Genomic DNA, 15837 nt, shown 5'->3' on the forward strand with positions numbered 1-15837 from the left:
TCTCCAAAGGCAAGAGAAATAAAAGATAAAATGAACTTATGGGACTTTATCAGGATAAAGAGCTTCTGCACAGCCAAGGAAACAGTCAAAAAAACTAAGAGACAGCCCACGGAATGGGAGAATATATTTGCAAAGGACACCACAGATAAAGGACTGGTATCCAAGATCTACAAAGAACTTCTCAAACTCAATACACGAGAAACAAATAAACAAATCATAAAATGGGCAGAAGATATGAACAGACACTTTTCCAATGAAGACATACAAATGGCTAACAGACACATGAAAAAATGTTCAAAATCATTAGCCATCAGGGAAATTCAAATCAAAACCACACTGAGATACCACCTTACGCCAGTTAGAATGGCAAAGATAGACAAGGCAAGAAACAACAATTGTTGGAGAGGATGTGGAGAAAGGGGATCCCTCCTACATTGTTGGTGGGAATGCAAGTTGGTACAGCCACTCTGGAAAACAGTGTGGAGGTCCCTTAAAAAGTTAAAAATTGAACTACCCTATGACCCAGCCATTGCACTACTGGGTGTTTACCCCAAAGATACAGACGTAGTGAAGAGAAGGGCCATATGCACCCCAATGTTCATAGCAGCATTGTCCACAATAGCTAAATCGTGGAAGGAGCCGAGATGCCCTTCAACAGATGACTGGATTAAGAAGTTGTGGTCCATATATACAATGGAATATTACTCAGCTATCAGAAAGAATGAATTCTCAACATTTGCTGCAACATGGACGGCACTGGAGGAGATAATGCTAAGTGAAAAGTGAAGCAGAGAAAGACAATTATCATATGGTTTCTCTCATCTATGGAACATAAGAACTGGGATGATCGGTTGGGGAAGAAAGGGATAAAGAAAGGGGGGTAATCAGAAGGGGGATTGAAACACGAGAGACTATGGACTATGAGAAGCAAACTGAAAACTTCAGAGGGGAGGAGGTGGGGGAATGGGATAGACTGGTGATGGGTAGTAAGGAGGGCACGTATTGCATGGTGCACTGGGTGTTATATGCAACTAATGAAGCATCGAACTTTGCACCGGAATCCGGGGATGTACTGTATGGTGACTAACATAATATAATAATAAAATTAAAAAAAAAAAAAAGGAAAGGCCAGTGCATGAAAGGGAAAACTGTCTGGTAAAAGTGAAAGAGACAGAGAAAAAGTAGAGAAAAGGGGAGGAAATTGAGGTATGGGAAATAAGATGCCAATCCAGAGTTGGATCAAAACAGCGTGAGGATTGTTTAAGTTTGGATGCTAGATATTCCACATTTTCACTAGTTTTACTCATGACTCTCTAGGAGAAATAATTTTAGAAATTTCCTGTCCTTCAGTGGTCTCTTCATGCCTATCTAAAAATATTGAATTTTGAATTTTTAAAATTTAAAATCTTTCTAATGCACACAGATGTGCTTGTCCTAAATTCTATGGAGTGGATGCTATACTTCTAAATTTTCCTCGACAGAATTTTATCAAAACTTTGAGTATTTAGGGCTACTGGAACCATAACCTGAAATTTATCAAAAATGTAGTAATTGTAATATTTAAATGAAGAGAAAAAACACAAGAAAAATAATCAGGAGTTGAGGTTCCTAGCTTTGTTCTACCTTATCTATAAGATGTCGGAGCAATACAAAGCAAATCAAAAAGCCAATATTAAAGGAACAAAAAGAAAAGAAGAGAAAAGAAAAGAAAAGCTTAGGGGCACTTTAAAGTATAATAAATAGTACTTGTCAGACAGGACTTACCTGTAGTCACTAGAACTCTGAGGACAAATGTCAAAATATTTCTGGTATGTCCTATCCTCATGGACATGGTCTCATAGTGATCAACAAAGGATAGTGTCCTGATCCAAGTTATATAATTAAAAACTGTGGGAGCTTTTATCAAAAAAACAAAACAAAAAAAATGCCAGCGTGAGAAGGCTCTGAAGAAGCTCTTCTAATTTGAGAGAGATTGAAAGAGTGACTTTATAAAGTCTTAGTAAAAAGCTTCAGTTTCAATTGGTTAAGCGTCTGCCTTCAGCTCAGGTCATGATCCCAGAGTCCTGTGATTGAGGCCACACTGGGCTCCCTGCTCAGCAGGGAGTCTGCTTCTCCCTCTCTCTCTGCCCTTCCCCCTCCTTGAGCTCTCTCATGTGCTCTCTCTCTTTCTCAAATAAACAAAATGTTTTTAAAAATTAAATAGTTGGTCAAAAATGTTTCTTAGAAAGGAGAAGAGGTTCTTATAGAGTAGGAAGCTGTAGGTGGTCAACTTGAATTAATCAAGAGGGACAGTTAAAGATTAAGGTCATTAGCAAGAGGGACAGTTAAAGATTAAGGTCATTAGCAAGAAGAGATGAGAAGCAAAGTTGCAGAAGCCAAGTAGAAAATCACAGTCCTTCAGTTTTTCTTCCAGAAGTTACCCATAAGGTTTTTGTTTGTTTTTAAATATTTATTTATTTATTTTAGAGGGAGAGAGCATGGGGGGAGGGACAGAGGAAGACGGAGAGAGTCTCAAGTGGATTCTATGCTGAGAATGGAGCCTAATGCAGGGCTCAATCCATGGACCCTGAGATCAGGACCTGAGCCTAAACCAAGAGTCAGATGTTTTACTCACTGCACCACCCAGTTGTCCCTACCAGCAAGGTTTTAAGGATTCAGTGGTTTTCACTGATCACCTGGGAGTGATGTTTTATAGTCTACTAATTTGATTAAATTAAGTCTGTGTTTCATGTCTTATGGTACATAGGTTGAAATGCCAGAATTTGCTAGTGTATAAAGAGATAAGAATAAAAAAAATTGTGAATGTTAAAATATTTCTATTATGTGCAGCCTGCTCAGCTATACCTTAACCATAATCCTCATAAGGGTTGGAGGACATTTCCTCCAAGGCATTAAAACTGCCTTGGTGAGGGCACCTTGTCCTTGAATAACCACGGTGGAATGAGGGTGAATGGATGAAATGAGGTACTGAAGTGGTGGTTCTAAATAGCTAGAGAAAATGAGAATACAATCACAACAATAAACTGTAGGGTTAGAATGCATTTAGAGTGGTATGAACTGATTACAGGGTCCCTAAACATTAAACCAAAAAAACCCAAAATAGCTCATATATTGAAGATATCTTTAACATATAAAAATAAAATGTTAATTCCAATGGACAGAAATCTAACCTGAATTACTGTCATGAAGATTCACAGACTTTACCCCAATTCTAAGACAGGAATCTGGATGAGGGGGATGCTGACTCTCTTTGAAGAACCCTTCAGTGTAGCCTTAATGTAAATGGTCAGTAATCTCCTAAACTTTCTTCATGGTAATCCGTGACCATGGAAGATAGTAAGTGCATTCTGGCAAAAGAAAAATGTCCTGAACTTCAGTGCAGATTGAGCATATTAAATATAGTTCTGAACTGAAACTATTTCTTCAATATTCAAAACACTCCAGTGGTATGTTTTCCAGAATGAGAACTAGGTTTTATACTTAGATATACTGAGGTATGTACCCAATGTGATCAAATTTAAATAGTAATTTCTAATAAGACATTTATCTAAGAGACATTATGATATAAATACAAGAATCACTTTGGATATTTCTATATTTAGGAAAAATATGTTAAGAGAATAATAAAAAACACTAATTAACAGAGAAAAGGTAAAGGGACAGAGAGTTTGTTGTGATTTGTTTTTATTCTTCAAGGACAATATCAATGCAAGCGGCATGAGGGACAAAATCAATTTCAGATATTACAGAATTTAAGTTTAATAACTTATAAACACCCGCCCTTAAATAAAGATTTTCTAATCTTAGATGGATGTTCAGAATATTACAATTCATATCATTTCATATTCATAAGTAATGTCTTCCCTAAAGCATCTAGTTTCAAATGCTGCAAAAGGAATACAATAAAGGAATAAAATGCATTCTCTTAAAGAAATAAAGGAGTTACTGAGAAAATGCAAATATCACATTAACCCAGAGGCATATATCATAAAAATAAAAATGCATATTGTAATATTTATGCATTTATGGAAAGTAGGAAGTCTTATGAACTTGAACCCAAGCTTCAAAAGTAGCACCAGTTCTGGTTCTAGCAAGAGTCTAATAAATGCCTCCTAAATATTTTGTTTGTAAAACATTTTTAAATATTCCTCTCCAAAACACAGCATAAATTAAAATGACTCAGATAATTTTCATTTTGTTCCAACGTAGTTGTGCATAGTTTAGAACATTTGAATTTTATATCATTTCTTTGCTTTTATAAGACTTTTTTTAAACAAAACAATTAATGGATGGGCCTTGAGGGTATTATGCTGAATGAAATAAATCAGACAGAGAAAGACAAACACCCTATGATCTCACTTACATGCAGAATCAAACAAACAAGATAAAAACAAGCTCATAAGATACAGAGAACAGAATGGTGCTTGCTAGACATAGGAGATGGAACATGAGTGAAATGGGTGAAGGGGTCAAAAGGTGCAAACTTCCAGTTATAAAATAAATAAGTCATGGGGAAAGTAATGTACAACATGGTGATTATCGTTAATCACACTGTTTTGCATATTTGCAAGTTGCTAAGAAAGTAAATCTTAGAAGTTCTCATCACAAGAAAAAAATTCTGTAGCTATGTATGGTGATGGATATTAACTAGATTTCTTGTAGTGATCATTTCACAACATGTACAAATATCAAATCATTATGTTGCACACCTGACATTTATATTATGTTAATTACACTCAATAAAATCAATGATGTTCTATCAACTTTAATTTCTAAGGTAGATATTACATTTAGTACACAATTTCAATATGCATTCACATTGCAAAACTACATTTCTTTAGGACATTCTTTGCCTCAAAATTTACCAAGAGAATATTGAAAATACAGATTACAATTAATATATCATAAGGTTTACCTAAGAATATTTTTTTAAAGATTTTATTTCTTTATTTGAGAGAGAGGGAGAGTGAGAGAGAGAGAGAGAGAGAGAGAGAGAGAACAAGTGGATGGAGGGGCAAAGGGACAAGCAGACACCCTGCTGAGTATGGAGCCCCACGCAGGGCTGGATCCCAGGACCCTGAGATCATGATCTGAGCAGAAGTCAGACACTTAGCCGACTAAGCCACCCAGGTGCCCCACCTAGGAATATTTTAAAATACATTTCCCTTCACTTAGAAATATTGTAAAAATAAGTATTCTTTTCTAAATATAGACTTATTAATTGGGAGAAAGGAAAAATGAGAAATTAGCTTCACAAACATTATCAATGTCATTTACTCTGACAGTTAATCTCAGTTGTCTTCTGATTTGCTCTGTTCAGCAACATTTGGCTAATTTGATCCCTTTCTTCTTAATGTAACTCTAATTCAAATCTCTCCTTTGAAATTTAGACATTAGTATTTCACTTTCATGTACACTTGAATGTGTAACAATCATCTCAAGCTTAATACAGTCGTAACTAACTTTTAATTTTGTTTTTTACTATCTGAGCTCCTCCCATGCTCCTCCTCAAATAGCTAAACATCAACCCCTTCCCTCCAGCTTCTCATTAGAAAGACAGGTTGCAATCACCTCAACTCTTCAATTTTACCCACATGCTATTCACCAGTAATTCCTGCTAGGTCTGTCTTTAAATTATATATTGAAATTGACCACCTCTCACTATCTCCACCTGGTCCACGTTCTCAAATTCTATCACCTGAATATCTAGAGTATTCTTCTCACTGATCTTCCAACCTCCCCCTTTATCCTTCACACCTCAGTCTTCACCCAAACAGAAGCTAGCCTTATCCACTTAAAATTTAAGTCGCTCCAGAGGACAATAGGGGAAAGGAGGGAAAACTGAAGGCGACAAAATAAGAGAGAGAGACAAACCATATGAGATCCTTAACTCCAAGAAACAGGGTTGTGGAGGGGAAGATGGGTAGGGGAGATGGGGTAACTCGGTGATGGGCATTAAGGAGGGCATGTGATGTGATGAGTACTGGATGTTATATGCAACTAATGAATCATCGAACCGTATATTAAAAACTAATAATGTACTGTATGTTGGCTTATTGAATAGATAGATGATAGACGAAAGAAAGAAAGAAAGAAAGAAAGAGAAAGAAGGAAAGAGAAAGAAAGAAAGAAAGAAAGAAAGAGAAAGAAAGAAAAAGAAAGAAAGAAAGAAAGAAAGAAAGAAAGAAAGAAAGAAAGAAAGAAAGTCACTCCTGATCGGCACTCTCCAGCGCTCTCTCTTCCCAGTCAGAGCAAAATCCAACCTACTTTCATTGCCCAGTAGGACCTATGATCTACTCTATTGCTTTGTCTCTGGTATTAACTCCACCCACTATGTCACTCATTTACTCTTTTCTAGACAAATGGGTCACTTTGATATTCCTTGAATGCTCCAAACATTACAATCTCCAAACATATCCTTACCCTACTTTATTTTCTCCACACACTCATTTCTAATTGACATATGTGGTGGTAGGCTTACAACAAATATTTGATGGATGGATGACAATGAAAAGCAATTAACATCTGTCTTTGTGCTCATATATATTTAAGTTTTGTGCCTGTTTTCTATTAGTTGTAACAACAGTGTAGAGTCATGTAATATGTGCAAAACTCTTTGTTTTCAAATTCATTTTTTGTGACTGTTATTATAATCCTAGTAGGAGACATAATGAATATCATAGTCATGGTATAATATTAATATGGGGCAGATAAATCAAATAATTTATTTAATTTTCCATAGTTTATTTATGGAGTAAAGCTTCAAATGGCCTTTACCTGCTATGTTTTCTCATTATATAGCACCTTTTTTTCTCTAAGAATCATAATTATCAAATTCTCTTTGTAAACCAAAAAACCAGGGAACATGTTGAGTCCCTTGCTTCCCAGGTCCCCGCAATATTTAATAACTACCTATACAGCTTAGTCTTTCTTTCATTGAAATTCACAATGTATATTTCCAAGTCTTTGATTTTTAAAGTCTTAACTTTCACTACAAAGTATGAGTTAAAAGTGTATACAGTTTACGAAACATAAGAGAACCTGACAGATAAAATTGTGTTCTTTATTTTACAGATTAATTCTATTCAGTTGTAAATTAGAGACACATAAATCATTTTGTAATTATAAGGATCTTTCTGATGAGCAGATTTTAATCTGTTTTACAGAAATTCATGCTATTATGCTTATAAAAATGATACATAACTATTATAAGGAATTTAAACAATGGGTAATACAAGAACAAATATAAAAAAAATCCCAAAACTTGGGGCGCCTGGGTGGCTCAGTCGTTAAGCATCTGCCTTCGGCTCCGGGCATGATCCCAGAGTCCTGGGTTTGAGCCCCACATCAGGCCCCTCCATTGGGAGCCTGCTTCTTCCTCTCCCACTCCCCCTGCCTGTGTTCCCTCTCTCACTGGCTATCTCTCTCTGTCAAATAAATAAATAAAGTCTTAAAAAAAAAAACCAAACCCCAGTATCTATGATAAAAATAAATCATTTTTTAATAACATTATTGTTCCAGATATTTTTATCTGCATATTTTGTAAACAAAGAGGAGTAGGTTGATGCTTAAAAATACTTTTAAGGGTGCCTGAGTGGTTCAGTCAGTTAAGCATCCAATTCTTGATCTTAGCTCAGGTCTTGATCTCAGGGTCATGAGTTCAAGCCCCATGTTGGGCTCCACACTGGGCGTGGAGACTACTTAAAAATTAAATAAATAAAAAAGCTTTTACAAAAAACTGGACAATCTTTCACATGTTATCACATAGAATATAAATTAAAAACAACAGAAAACAATAAAAGAATCAGCTATACTTCAAAAAACGCTCCTTCACCAACACAAATATAGTGAACAAGAACATCTGTCATGTTAAATGAAAAGAATATAATTTGTGGTCACTGTGGTTTGATTTTCCAAACAAGTTTCAGTATGTATAATACTAATTAACTATTATCTATTACAAAATCTGTGTTAGCACCTCCATAACTTTATTTGCAGTACATCCTTCTACCTGCTGATCTTTGTTAATTATTTTTTTTACATTACGCTGCTAATATTTGTACCATTTACATTTTGTTCAATTCCTCACAATTATAACATATTAATTATTTATCCCAATGTATTCAGTACTTATAGTCAGTCCTTTTACCATGATTTCTCTTTGTTACAGGAATATTTATGCTGATTCTTCTCTTTATTGGTTGGATACCATTATCAAGAATAATTTTGTTTTGTTTTTATGGAACTCTTTTCCTTTAGGTTTTCCCTAATTGAAAGGTTCCCTTTTACTTTTATGTTAATCATCAAATACCAACTTAGTGTGATATTATATCCTTTGTTCAAATTTTATACTTTGCAATAATGTTTGGACTTTTTCATTTTCCTCTGGCAGTAAATGTTACTCAGACACTCCCTCAGCTTTTTCCCCTCCCTCCCTCCCTCCCTTCCTTCCTTCCTTCCTTCCTTCCTTCCTTCCTTCCTTCCTTCCTTCCTTCCTTTTCTCCTTCCTTTCTTTCTTCTTTCTTTTTCCTTCCTCTGAAAGTCTGAATCAGACTTTCTTGGAATATAGGATGATCTCTCAATCTGCAAACTTGTTTCTTAGTGTTAAATATTTGTCATCTATTAGTATATTGATATTTTTGTTCAGTTAGTTTGATAGTTCTGTTATATTAATTTTACCGAGTTTTTTTTTCTTTCATTTTGCTATTACATGGGAAACTTTGGTTAGCTCTTCTATTGTCTCAGAGAGGGAGGGTATCGTGATATGGTTTCTCCTCTGAACTGCAGTCTGAGGTCTTTATAAGAATCCTAACAGCATAGTGAAGGGACATTCTCAGTTACATATATGTCATGTTTCATTTTCAGAATTCCTGAGTGTCTTTTACTTCTAATCATATGTTAATATTGATATCATGATTTACTCCACCTGGCTGGGGAATGTATGTTATTTCCATAAAGAATTCCCTGAAGCTTAACATTGGTCCGCAACTTTTATGTGCTTTTCTTTTCTCTTTCACTTTTCACTAAATACAAATCATACCACATCAGTCACATTTAATACTCTCAGATTAAAATAGAGAAGGCTGGAAATTGGAAAAAGACATCTGAGCCAAAACTATAAAGTTTGCCCCTAGGAAATCAGAGGATAATGACCAGGAATGACTTTGTAAAGATAATAAAGGTGGCAGGGCGCCTGGGTGGCACAGCAGTTAAGCGTCTGCCTTGGCTCAGGGTGTGATCCTGGCGTTACGGGATCGAGCCCCACATCAGGCTCCTCCACTATGAGCCTGCTTCTTCCTCTCCCACTCCCCCTGCTTGTGTTCCCTCTCTCGCTGGCTGTCTCTTTCTCTGTCGAATAAATAAATAAAATTTTTAAAAATAAAGATAATAAAGGTGACATATGAGAGATTTATATAAGCAAGAGAATGGTTTGAGGACAAATGAAGGATGACGATGGTGATATTTATGACACTAATCAATGATAAAAATAATAAAATAAGATCAAACATTTAATATAGGGCCTATTTTATGCCATGCACTATTTATAAGTGTGTTATTTTGTTAAGCGATTTAATTTAATTCCTTCATCAATCATATAAAGTAGGCATTAGTGTTATCCTTATTTTGCAGATGAGAACAATGAGCACAGTGATTTTTTTGTTGTTGTTGTTGAGGCACAGTGATATTTAATTTACTTTAAGTCACCCAATACTAAGTGGCATGGTCTGGATTAGAATCCAGGTAAGAATTCTGAAGCTGTGTTCTGCTAGTAGACACAGGATCATGCTTCCTTAAAATCAATTAGAAGAGATTAGGAATATTGTGAGTTATTGAAAGCATGTGCTGAAGTGAACTAGGATAAACTGTTGGTAAAATATTATATTACATAAAAAGTACAAAGCTTGAACTTTGTCAAGTGCAATGGGGAAAAACAATGAATGGAAATAGATTGAAAACATACTGTAGGGAAGACAATAAAGTGTTTCCGTATTAAACTGAAGTTGAAAAAGTAAAATTATATCACCAGAAATTTAAGACCGCTTCCTGAACTATTAGGCCATTTAAAATTGGAAATTTCAAGAGACTTCCCTTATTCTTACCTTCATACAGTTAGTAGCATGCCATGGAGAAAGAGGAAAAGAATAGTAGTATATAGCTCTGATCATGCCCAACCATTCTGCAAATAAAAGACTTTGTAATAAGCAAATAAGAAAAAGTGGCTATTATTGATTACATAGGCACAGAATTAGGTAGAATTTGGGGTTATACTACAGATGTATGTTATATTATACATATTGTCATTAAATATGTCTTCTCATGAGTAAATAAAATGTTTGTGTTATAGTTAGGAAAGTTTATTAAATGTGTCAGCAAGTAGACTTCTGAGCTCAATGTTACAAATTTATAGTACATTTTTTATAATTTCAAAATCAAGGAATCCTGAAAATACAAGATTTTTTCAAAATTTATTTGAAGTGAATCTGACCTAATTTGACATGAAGCTTTTTATATCTTTATTCATTTAGTGTGAACATTTTTATGCTTTCTTCTGTAGAAACATTGGTTAATCATGACTTACTGCCCTAGACTATGATGAGTCTTTTGCCTAGTATCTCAAATATGTACATTTAAGCTTTCTAAATATCTGAAATGTCCCAAATGTGCCTTGCCCTAGTGTTTTGGGATAGGGGAGTGTGTACTTCTACGATAAAGAGATGTAGTCAGCTGTGGATGTGGTTCAGTAACAGGATTGCCTGGAATACACATCAGCTAGCACTCCATTTGTACATCTTTCTATACATAACCACCACCTGTCTCACATTAGAGTTGGACCGAGAGGAAACTAAAATTTAGTTAGCTTATTGGGGCAAGAAAAATTCAGCATAATTCCTATCAATGCTTAGCAAAGCTATGGACTGTTACTCTGCTAGTTCTAGTGTCTATCACCTAATGTGCTGATTTAATTAAAGGGTAGAAATAATGACATGTCAAAATGTTATTTGTTAAGCCCAATAAGGTAATAAATTGTGATTGTATAGGCTAATTATTGTGGCAATCAGGATGTAATTAAAGAATAATTATACCCAAACACAGATATAGTGACTTTAACTTGATTAGATGACCAAAAAAGTCACAGATAATATACCTTAGAATGGGTGTGGTTCTTCCATGTTGTATATGTGGATGTTAAAATAAACATAAATATATTCAAAGGATACTGTGATTTTCTGAAATATTTGGAGCTTTCATTTTAGAATTGTCTCTAGAGCAAAATTATAAAATATTCAAGTGAATATTTCATCTTTTCATAATCATATTTTCAATACCTAAGTTCAGTATGCAAGTTTTAACTTCCAATCTATTAACAGATGTGAGCTTTAATGACTTTTCATTTTTTTTTCAAAACTCAAACACATTGTCAAGGAGTAAAGACTTGCAATCTACTAAAGCATTCAGAATAAGTTTCCTCAGAAACCAAGAAAAATGTTAATAAAATATTCTCAAAAATAGCTTCACTCATTGAACACCTTATTAATAAAGCAGAACAGAAATATTAATTAACTACTTAAGCATGGTACTGTGCCAGGCACTGTATTATCAGAAAACATTGTAACTTCTTAATTCTTACAAAAATCAGGAATTTGAAGATTAACAAGGAAGGAAATTAAGTTTCTTTTTTGAGTTAGGGAAGGTCCAAGATTCAATCCACATCCAAAATCTAAACACCATAATTAAGTAGCAGATGGCATCATTAAGTATAAAAAGCCTTTGAAGCCTTTCAGACCCGGGTTCCAAAATCTGTTTTTACACTTAGTATCTCTATGATATCACACATGTCAAATTGTCTAACCCTGTTCCCTTATTTTTAAAAAGGCAGTGTCAATGTTTACCATAGAAATAAGATGGGGGAATAAATAGAATATGAAATAAAAAACATACAATGATAGAATTGATAGTTGTTGGAGCTTTAAAAAATGCTACTTTTTATTGTTTCCCCAAAAAACTAAGTGTTAAAAAAACAAAATTCAACCGAGTAAATTTTAAAGATCTTACTGGCTTTATTCAACAATTGATGAATCAGGCAGCATCCAATCTAGCAGACAGAAAAGAGCTCTGAGGAGCTGTAGAAAATGAAAGACTTAAAGGCAGAAGGGAGAAGGAACAAGAAGTTCTACTAGGCAAAAAAATGAATTAGTTATTGCAAGGTTACTTTCCTTGTCAGGAATCTCTCAGATTACCCAACTAGTGCTGATCAGGTGATTCCTGATTGGCTGTTAAAAGTTCCCTGCCTGGGAGAGCTGAAACCATAATTAAGTCTTGGTTTGTTGACCTGAGGCTTAACATAAGTGACTCCATTTTGAGCCTGTTGTCTTATTTTTAACATAATTAATCTTATTTGTTGATATATTAAATGTATATACCATGAATAATTGGAATTTGCTAAACTGTTGTCAAGGACAACCTTACAGCCCTTTTGGTAACATCTCTTTAATAATTTGCTTGTTCTACAAATCTTTGCTCTGAATTTGACTTCTAAAATACACTTGCTTTTATTATTTTTTTAATTCTGTATCTCAAAGAAATTTTTCAAAGTGTCACTTTTGATTTTTCTAATTTTTCCGATTTCAAAAGAACAAGTATTCAAGTGTATTATTAGTTAACCCATAACTTCTTAAGCTATAAATTAAAAGGTCTCATTTGCATGTGAAATTTTAAGATGCTGATTTAGAGAATCAATAGTCGTCATCTAAAAATGCAACAAAAGGGAAATATACTTTACTAAATTCATTAAGATAAAGCATTTTCCTGTTATTAAAAAGAAGTTTGATTTTTGTCAGTATTACTTGAAGTTTGCCAAAAGTATGACCCTAAAGCAGAGTGTAAAATTTTCCGTATATACACAAAATTAACCCTCTCTAAGTTATCCTTCAGGTTCATATAGAATAATGTCTATATGATATATATGATATAATAATAAAGTCTAGATACCTTGACTTCATTTTATAAACCTCTGCCTGCCTTCTTTTAAATGTCATCAAATTAACTATCTAATTTCTTTGGCTATTTCCACACAATTTTGCATGTCTTTCTTTGAAAACTAATCCATTGGATCTCTCTTTCCTTACTTCTTCATTGATGATAATCATGATGTTAATAAGAATGATGATGATGATGGTGATGATGATATTGATAATGAAGATAACTATTATATTATCACTTCATTATCATGGAGACTCATAACTATTCCATCATAGAAATGCAAGGTTTTCTAGAAAAAATTGTCAAGAGGGAGGGGGAGAAGGGCATGGATTGGCTCTTATGGGTCTTAGGAACTGGCTCCAAGATGTTGCTTGGAGATGTTGCATCTCGCTGAGATGTTCCAGGTGACTGGATTGGCCAAAGACCCCAAAATTCATAATTTGTTTTTTTTTTTTAAAGTGCTGAGGGGCTGTTTTACTGAGACACTTGAGAGTAGCTTCTGGACTTGTTGCTGTGGTGAGTACACTCTTGAGTGCAGGCAGACATCAGAGCAGGAGAGGCAGACAAAATAAAAAAGGGGATGGACTCTGAGCCCCTTCAAACATAAGCTAGGGGAACCGTTTAAAAAGCATAACAGTAGATTAGTAGAAGATACTCAATTTCCATTGTGTATCAATACTGGAACAATCTTTACTAAAAATCTTTTAGTGGCGGTGGTCCCTTTGGTCCCTTTCCTATTATAGCTATGAATGCCTTGATGTGCCCCCAAGCCATCTGGAACAAAATCCAAATTCCCAGCCTTCTTGGTGGAAGCTTCACACTGAGAACCCATAAGAGTGCCACTCCCAATTAAGATGGCAAATACCCTCCATAATAAATTGTGGCAGGGGACTGAGCAACCTGGACCCATAATTCAAAATATATTAAAGGAAGGAATTTTTGAACACACTATTTCTCCTTTCAATTTTCCCATTTGGTGGGTATTCAAGCCTGCTACTAATGAATGGAGCCTTACAGTCAACTATCAAAATTCAAATGCTCAGGTGCCCCCTGTTAAGGCTCCTATGCCCAGCCCTGTCTAGTTAATTGAGGACATCCAAAGAGCTCTACTTTGCTGATTGATCTAATATGCTCCATTCAGTATCCATTGCTGAGAAATCTCAGCTGTATTTTGCCTTCATATTATAAGGCATCTAATATACGTTTACCTGGTAGTTTATGGGCTAATAACCCAGGTATTGTTCACAATTCTTGCCAGCAAGACCTGACTGCCCTTACAGCGTCCTCTTGTATCATCTGGGACTATACTGATGACATTCTAATCTGAAGTCCCTTGGAGGATGCAGTGTTCAAGACCCTAACGCAGCTGGTGACCCACCTACAATATAGAGGTTGGGCTATTGCCCCAAATAAAATTCAAGAGCCATCCACAACTGTTATACTTCTGGGTGCCTGGTCCTATGAAGTCTGGAAAACTCCACTTGCAATTAAACATTAATCATTAACATTCAGCCTCCCACCATGCTACTTTCAAATGCTACTTTCAAGCCCAACATATCTTAGGTCTTTTCACGTTTTGGAAGCAACACATTACCACACGTATCTGTCATTCTTAGACCCATTTATGCAGTTGCATGCAAATTCCCCACATTTTATTGGGCAGAAGCTCAACAGCAAGCCTTACAGCTAACACAAATGTCAATTCATCCAGTCTGCCTCCTGGATCCTGCTTCCAGGTTGAGGCACTGGCCACCATGGAGTATGCATCCTTGAGCCTATGGACTAAACATGACTCCTCCTAGCTGCTTATGGGCTTTGGACCAGATGACTGCCCTCTACAGCCACCTGCTACACCCTCCAAGACTGTCAAATTCTGCTTGCTTAGTGGGCTTTGCTAGAAACAGAGGCCCCCCTCACAGGAATGGAGCCTGTTTTCTTGTGTACCCAGGTTTCCATTATGCCATGGATAAGGGTCTCCTCCAAACAGCAGCTCAGTACAGCCACAAATGTCTCTTCACTAAAATGGAAATAGTACCTTTAGGAATGGGCTAAACTTGACCTGGCATGTCTTTCCAAATTGTAGGAGATTGTGGCTTCCCCGCTCCTCATCTCCCTGTTTATGGACCTGGAGTATACCATCTTGCCAAAGATGGCATACTTATCAAAGACAACAAGTGGGGCTCATTTCTACTTGCTAAGCTTGTAGCAGTACAAATGATTGTGCAGAACACCGTTGTCCATGACAAACCTCTTGTCCATAATTTTCCTGGCTCACAGGCAATTGCTAACAGACTAGGAGTTTGGTTGGGCCAACAGTGATCAGACAATTTTCACATTTGAGGCCATCCTATTCGAAGTGCCTCAATTTGGTGAGATATTGCCCATGCACCAGTGACAGTTAAGGTTACCTACTTTTCAGCACATAAAATTGCTACCACATCAGAGGCTGCCTTTAACTGCACTGCGGATTCCCTTGACTGTATCCAGGTCACCACCTGTCCAGGGTTCTCAACCACTGATGTTTTACCAACAACTGCGCTGGCTCACCCACTTCCACAAAACCACAGCTTATCCTGGTCAATCAATCCTGAGTGAAGTGGAGGTGAGGCTTCACCATTCTGACCTGTTTTAATCATCACTTCCGTACTCCTTATTTCTGTTTCTCTTCCAGTCATGGGGGAGCTGCTGGTACACTGGTCTGCCTGCTGCGGGGCCTTCCACTTATGGCAGCCCTTGCAAAACACATTGTTTTGAATTGCAAATTCTGCTCCCAGACCAAACACTGGAAACTGCCAGGCCATGCTTTAGTTCTAGAAGGACTGCCCTTTTTGCTACTGGCAGGTTAATTTTATAGGG

The 15837-nt window shown here is 35.9% G+C and overlaps 1 pseudogene; it reads left to right on the plus strand.

Moving 5' to 3' along the window:
* Window positions 1-15300, plus strand: part of LOC105241675 — a 67483-nt pseudogene extending 52183 nt beyond the window's left edge.
* The last annotated feature ends 537 nt before the right edge of the window (window positions 15301-15837 follow it).

This window comes from Ailuropoda melanoleuca, chromosome 11 (assembly GCF_002007445.2).
Source record: "Ailuropoda melanoleuca isolate Jingjing chromosome 11, ASM200744v2, whole genome shotgun sequence".
Taxonomy (NCBI): Eukaryota; Metazoa; Chordata; class Mammalia; order Carnivora; family Ursidae; genus Ailuropoda; species Ailuropoda melanoleuca.